Genomic DNA, 7819 nt, shown 5'->3' on the forward strand with positions numbered 1-7819 from the left:
ACAATTCGAAACACATACGGTTCCATATATGCAAAGAGCTGTATATTTCGAGCCGTATCTCTTTCGAACGGGAGACGCCTAGGTTACGTGAAGCACAAACAAGATAAGTAAATGAAAGTCTGTGATGACTCACCTAACTGTCCTGCAAAGTGACGAGTCAAGAACGGTGCCACAACCTCTCCTAACAAAAAACAACTACACAGTATCAATAAATGAACATTTCAGTTTCAAATTCTGCAAAAATAAAACAGCACCGTGGTCGACAACCAACAAACATGCCTCAAATATGTTCCCATTCATTTGACCTTGAACTTGAAGCATAAGAAACCTAAAATAAATTCATGACCACCATTAAACCATATGTGACACATCCAGCCCAATCTTAACATCATCGCATCCGAGTTGTTGCTTGGGCATAGATGTGTCACATGGTTTCATGACAACCATGATAAGCATATCCATAGAACAGAAATAACACACTTCGACTAACACTCATGCTCAAGCTCAAAGTTAATATATATATATAGCATATATCATCACAGGCAATATAATTTTCTATCCAAAATACTCTCTAGCGGTGGCGAGAGCGGCAAAGTGAGATACAACTACCTACCAGACAATCGAGTTTTCTATCTAAACTAGTGACATACAACTAACTACCAACAAACTAACTAAAAGCACTACCAAAATACAGGATGCAAAACTTTTGTTCAAGTCCTCACCTAGGAGCTTAATGGCGAGCGACCTTCTTCTTCTCCTGCAATGGCGAGCGGCGAGAACCTCCGATCTTCTCCTCTTCACGGCCGGCTCCTCTTCCTTCTTCTCCCCACGGCCGCCGCCTACTCTTCCTGCTCTTCTCCCCACGACCGCCTCCTCTGCTCTTCTATGTTTGGCCGGCTCCTCTTCCTCCTCTCCTCCTCCTCCTCTTCCTCCTCTCCTGCTCCTCCTCCTGGGCCGGCCAGCAGCGGCGTGTGCCACGCGCCTCCTCCTACTAGGCCCGTGGCCGGCGGGGGCGTCGGCCGGCCAGGGCGTCGGCCGGCCGGGGGTGCGTGTGACCGGACTCGGGGGCGGGGCGCGTGCGGCCGGGGCGGAGCTCGGCCGGCGGGGGCGTCGGGCGGCTAGGGCGTCAGGCGGAGCTCGGCCAGCAGGGGCGCGTGCGGCCGCCGGGGGCGTCGGGCGGCCGGGGGCGGGACGCGTGCGGCCGGGACGGAGCTCGGCCGGCAGGGGTGCGTGCGGCCGGGGGCGTCGGGCGGAGCTCGGCCGCCGGGGGCGCGTGCGGCCGCCGGAGGTGTCGGGCGGCCGGGGGCGCGTGCGGCCGGGGCAGGGGGCGGGGGAGTCGGGCGGTGGCGCGTGAGCTCGAGGGCGAGCTGAGTGAGAGAGAGTGAGAGAGTGAGCGGGCGCAGCACAGGTGAAACGGCTAAGTGTCCGCTCGTTCGCCGTGTGTCAGATCTAGGACACACGGCGAACACAGGGGCACACGACAAACTTTTTTTTATTTTTAATTTTAAATCAGTCTATGGACAAAAATACGGTAAAACACCACTTTGCCGTGTGCCAGGGATATGGCACATGGCAAAGAAGTTCTTTGCCATGTGCCATACCCCTGGCACACGGCAAACCTTCTTTCTTTTCATTCAAATTTGAAAACATGTTTCACTAAGTTTAACGAAATGTATGTTGCAAAGGATTATCAAATTAACTAAACATATCACTAGAAGTCCTTATTTCAAAATTTTGTATTTTTCTATGCGTGTATATCTCAATTTGAATATTCCGACTTTAATTCTAAGGGTACTAAAAAATTCAAAAAATGGCAAATAAATTCAGAAAATTTATCATGATTGAACATGAACTACTTTTATGTGGTGTATTGCCCATATAAAAAGTTTAGAACTCAAATTAATACTTGCAAATCATTACGCACACACACAAAACTTAAATCTTAAAAAGTATATGGATCTTTTCCGGAGAAACAACAGATTGTAAGCAACATTTGTGAAAAAAGTGAATAACCCAACCATATTTTTACCAGAGACTATATATGATGACATGAGATCGTGATAAATTTCATAATTTTTAGTTCACATTTCGAATTTATATAATTTATAAATGTTTATCCATAATATTTCTATTCATGAGCTAGTTCAGTGGTTCATGCTGTTTTCTTTTATTTTGCCGTGTGCAATAGGGCCAGCACACGGCAAAACCTAATGTTTGCCGTATGCCTGCCTCTAGCACATGGCAAACACTAACCTTTACCGTGTGCCTAACTCCAGCACACGGCAAAGGACACGCCGTCCACGAGCCGTTATTGAAGCGTCAATGGGTCCATGACTTCGCCGTGTGCTGCCCCGAGGCACACGGCAAAGAGTAAGGTTCGCCGTGTGCAAACCTATGGCTCACGGCGAAGTTTGACGGCGTTGAGCCGCAACCCACGGCTGTTAACGTGGATGGCCGGCCGGCACACGTGGAGCCCGCTTTGCCGTGTGTCGTGGTTGGGGCACACGGCGAACTTAATCTTTGCCGTGTGCCAGTCCGGGAGCACACGGCGAACTTAATCTTCGCCGTGTGCCAGTCCGGGAGCACACGGCGAACTTAATCTTCGCCGTGTGCTTTTGTTTCGCCGGGTGTTTCGTTTTCTACGCACGGCATATTGGCTCTTCGCCGTGTGCCCGAGAAATAGCACACGGCAAACCTTTAGGCACACGGCGAACTCGCGGTTTCCGGTAGTGAGCATCCAGTGCCCTTCACTGTCGGAGACTTTCGCTGCCGCAGTCTAGTCCTCCATCTCCCACAATGAAAAAGATCCAGAATGAAGATTTGGCCAATTCACGATTTGACATAGAGTCTTCAAATTTAAAGCCCATCAGCAGCACACAGTGCCGTTCGACCGTTGAACGCCCCGGGCAAATCCCACTATTACCGGAAACAGACGCCAGTCGCAACATCGGCAAGATCCAGTCAACAAGCGGCAATCCCACAAAGAGGATCCAAGAACACCTACTCGCATACAAGGGCAAATCGAGCCTTAACCTCCAAGGGAAAACTCTTATAGGAGGGACCAAAGCCCAGTGAACACTCCACTGGTAAAAGCATCGAGTCTCCTTTGAACCACAGCTAAGTTGTGGAGCATGGATTCAGCGATGCCACTAACAATAAAGCCGAAGACAACCCAAAAAAAGCACACAAAAGACTCGAGCAACAACACAGAAGAAGAAAACGAACAAACAATTGCCGATGCCAAACCTCCTCCATAAGAAACTATCACTAAGATCCTCCTACCAAGGGACCATGTCAGGAACCCATCCACCCTCGACATGGCCGACATCGGAGAAGCTCGATAAAGTCTCCAACCCTAACCTTGAATCTACTATAAATACACATGCCCCCCCTCCCCACCACCACCACCACCACCGGATCCACATCTCCCAAGCCCACTAGCGCCAAAAGAGGCTACCGGGGGTGAGGAAGCCGGCGGATCCGGTGGATGTAACGGGTGTTGACGATCGCCAACGATCCATTTTGAGCGTTAAATTCCACAAAAGAAAATAAACATTAGCATAGTATAAATTATTGATAAATTCTACAGATCCTGATCTGAAAATATGTGCAGGTGAATTTAGACCAGGATCCACGCTCGCTAACTGACCAGCAAGCTTGTGGAATGTGCTACAGAATGTGTACTTCTAGCTACATCTCGTGCGATTATGAATCTAATTCATTCATGCATGCACCATGTTTTTTTATTTATCATACGAGATGCATGCGGTGGTTGCAGATCATCTGCACCAGCCAGGCAGCCATCTGGCGTGCTCCGAGGTAGGGGTAGATCTAGCGATGGGTCTAAGGGGCTCTAGACCCCCAGCCCTCCTCCATTTTTGAGGAGAAAGAATGAGCAAGAAGAAACTCAGTCCCTCCTTGATCTATTCCTGGATCCACCACTTCTCCGAGGACGGGTGCGCGTCACCGTCACGGACAGCTGCCATGCTGTGGAGTGCGCCCGATGGGCACCTGTTTTCGAGCTCACGGGACGCCTTCGGCAGCATGGCACGACGATCGGGCCTCCCCGGCGACCCCACCCAAGATCGCCGTGAGGCATGCCTCGTCGCCGTCCGCTATATACCAGTGGTACGTACTACGTAGGCTTCGATCTCTTTCTTTTAATTATTAGTTGTTCCACCTAGCCAGCTCGTTCCTTCATTGATGGCTACAATGCATGCAGGTAAGACTATTCTTATTCTCCACTTCCACCAGAAATAAACTTCCCTGCGTTCCGCATCGACCCGGCCGTTACCAGCGACGACTTCGCCCTCACCGTAGTCTACGTGGAAGGCATTGCTAAAAATGTCCTTCTCTGTGTTCAACTCAAGAACGTGGGGAATGATACTTGGCACCTGATGGGCATAGTGGATGAGGCCAATACTAAAAGACTGAATAAGGGCTAGTTTGGGAGCCCGAATTCCCGCCTTGATCCCATCCTTTTCCTCGGAATGGGCTCCCCTCGTACAAGAATCGTGGCCTGGACCAAATTTCTGGGCATTTGGAAGCTCATGCCATGAGGCAGGTGCTGCCGTCCCTTTCGATTTCCTTGGGGCAGGCGCTCCCCACCCTAGGGGTCTAGGTGTCGCTCCCCGTGCGGCTCGCGAGCGCCTCCGCCTCCTCATCGAGTCTTGAGTCGAAGGTGCCGTTGTCGCTCCGCCCCTCCAGCGCCTCCGCCTCCGCCTCCCCCATCGAGTCCTGAGTCGAAGGTGCCACTGTTGCTCCGCTCCTCCGCCTCCCCGTGCAAGCCGCACCGCCGCTCGGCCCTGCCACTGCTTCCTCTGTCGCCTCCGCCTCCTCCTCCCCATCGAGTCCCCGAGTCGAAGGTGCGGCCGTCGCTATGCCCCTCTGCCTCCTCATCCAAGCCGCACCACCGCTCGGACCTATCGTCGCTCGCCTCCACAGGTCGCGCTGCCACGTCCTGCCGCCGTGTTGTCAGTCTCCCCCAGCTGCCTGTCCTTCACCACCCTTCCAAGATCCAGCATAGCGCCGCCATCTCCGTCGCCTCCAGATCCACAGCGTTGGTTTCTACACCGCCGCCAAGGTGTTTCTCTCCTCCGCCTCCTCCTCCTCCTCGTGCTAGGGTGTAGCATACTGAGAAGTGAGAACTGCTTTAATCAGCAGTGTCTGCGACTTGGGTGTACTATCGGATAATAGAGAAACTGCCTTAATCAGCAGTGCCTAGGATAACAGAGAAACTGACCTGGGCTGACTTGGAGCTATAGTCATGGGATTAGCTCTTCTGGTGGAACAGTTCCTTGGGTTCAGCCTGTACTGATGTGCGTGTTTACTCGGTGAGATATTGTTTCATGTAAGAGCATTGTGGGCAATCAGTTTGATAATAGGTGGCTATTTTTTTGTGACTACTACATGTATAATGCTACAGATTTGACCTAGCTCTTGCTCACTTTACACTTTTTCCTGCTCTGTATCATTTGCTTGTTTTGTCTGATGCAAAGATCTGTATCATCTGTTAGGCAAGATAAGTGATGCAATTGTAGGGCTGAAACTGTTGGGAGCTTGAGATATCTCCTAGCTTTAGGGCAGAAATGTTCTAATTAATTAATTTTTTACATTGTATTGAGTTGCTAAATATCTTGTGTTTTTTTTCTGAACAGGACCTGCTAGTGCTACTATCAGATCAAGAAAAAGCCATACCTAAAGTCAAGCTAGCACTGATCCAAGGCATACCTAGGTCCAATGCCCTTGATGCTTATTTTTATCTGCCTGTAGCTTGTCAATTTTTTTTCTTTTGGAAACCATCAGTAAATTATCTTGAGTTAAGTGATACTTTGGAAACTTCTCCATTGCTTGCATTTACTGTCTTTGCTCTTTAGCAAGGTTCTAAATAGCAGTTTATACGATTTAGTGGTAGCAATCCAAAATCCCATCAAAATCCCGCTATAGCGCACTTTAGCCCGCTAAATCGCCGCTATAGCCCAAACCTTCTCCAGGCGCTATAGCACCGCTATAGCTGGGCTATAGCCTGCTATTTAGAACTATGCTATTTAGGCTGGTACATGCAGCTGCAATGGCGAAGTTAATCAAGTGATATTTTGGAAACTTTTTCATTGCTTGTGCTTCAGGGGGATTGGTTTATGTTCATGTGGAACACTGAAGCAGGCTTATGGTTCTATTCCTCAGGACTGTTTACTTGATATGCATGCTGGTATAACCAGGCCATTAGTTCTAAGGTTTAAACTGCAGCCATGCTGCAATCTCTAACTCAGTGTTCTAATTTAAACATATTTTTTTCTAGGGGATTTAGTTCTGCATGTGCTTGACTAATTGGGTGATCTAAACATCAAATTAGTACTTTCTGCTTAAATTACTGGTTGCAATTTGGATTAGTTACTTTTACTCATTGGATGTGCTTGTGGTAGCATACTGAGAACTCTTTGTCACACAAGTTAGTAGTACAACTCAATCTGGCAAACTGGAAGTATATCCATAAGCAGTGCTGTTAAGCTCAATAATATTTTTTATAAATAGTTGCTTAGCAAAAAGCATTCAAATCTCAATAGATGTGCTTGTAGTAAGAGATTGTATTATAGTATGTACTCAATAGTTTATATTTTTATGGACTTTTGTACAATAATTTCTGATTCAAGAGCAACAATTTCCATGGAAATTTATAGCTACTCATGCCCTCAGAGAATTGTATTTTTTAATAAAAATGACTCTTGACTTTCTTGTTTGGTGTTATTGCAGATTCACGATCATACTTGTGCTCTCTTTTGTGCTTCAACTAGTCCCTAATGATGTCCCAGCACAGCTGTGGCAATGACATGTTATGGCCTTCAGTCTGCATGCAGCCTTGCTGTGTTGAGTTTGCTTGATGTTGTTACAGGTTCATGATCTTGATGAGTGTGCTTCTCTCTTGTATTGCATCTCTGTTGGGTGATGATAGGAATAGTGTTGGGTGATTATAGGAATAGATTGGTAGTCAGCCTACTTGCTCCTGAAGCTTGAATTCATGCTGCACTAAATATGTTCAGATTTTCTCAAGCATTTTACATGTTTTTCCTGAATTTTCAGAGCAATTATTTCTTTGTTTGATTTTTCTAGTATTTATTTGATTTTTCCATGGTAAACAATCCCCTTCCTTCCAAATTATATATTTCCCGCAAGGCTTTGCTCCAGGGTGTCATCCCTTGGCTGCCAAACTAAGCCTAAATGGGAAATGTTCCCCAAAAAAGAATATGGTAATAGTGCCCATGTCAATTAGGGTTATTGTACCGTCATTTGGCTGCGAGCCTAGGGCATTGAAAACCGTTGCCGATGATGTGATCCTTATGGGATGGAAGCCTGGTTACGGTAGCCTTCGCCACCAACATGCCATCTCAAGTTTGAGCAGCTGCCTTCTATTTGTCTGATGAGTAACCATTCATCACATCTAAGTATGTAACTCTATTTTCTAACCGCCGCACGCCATCCCCGGCTTGATCTGACGTACATTCTACGTCTATGTGTTGGTTGGTTCGTTCCTTCATCTTGAATAGTGCGTACTATAATAAGGGATTGACGATGATGGATCGGAGTCAGTCACTCAGTCAGTCTGACCATATTATTGTGTAATTGCCAGATGGATATATGGACATGTGATATGTAATTAATCAGCTTAATTTGTTGCATGGTTGGCATGCCGAATACCCCCCCCCCCCCCCGTGCGCTCGAATAGTGCCCTGGGTGAACAGAGGAGCAGAGTCTGTGAATTAGTAATCGTAACCATAACGCACTAGTACGTATATTTATTATTTATTTAAAAATCACCACATCC

General features: G+C 47.7%; 1 long non-coding RNA gene across 1 annotated transcript; it reads left to right on the top strand.

The window, feature by feature from the left end:
- The first annotated feature begins 4639 nt into the window (after positions 1-4639).
- On the top strand, positions 4640-7096 carry LOC120685747. Its single transcript, XR_005679724.1, has 3 exons — positions 4640-5083; positions 5658-5734; positions 6751-7096. It is a non-coding gene; the product is annotated as an uncharacterized LOC120685747 (long non-coding RNA).
- The last annotated feature ends 723 nt before the right edge of the window (positions 7097-7819 follow it).

This window comes from Panicum virgatum, chromosome 8N (genome assembly GCF_016808335.1).
Source record: "Panicum virgatum strain AP13 chromosome 8N, P.virgatum_v5, whole genome shotgun sequence".
Taxonomy (NCBI): Eukaryota; Viridiplantae; Streptophyta; class Magnoliopsida; order Poales; family Poaceae; genus Panicum; species Panicum virgatum.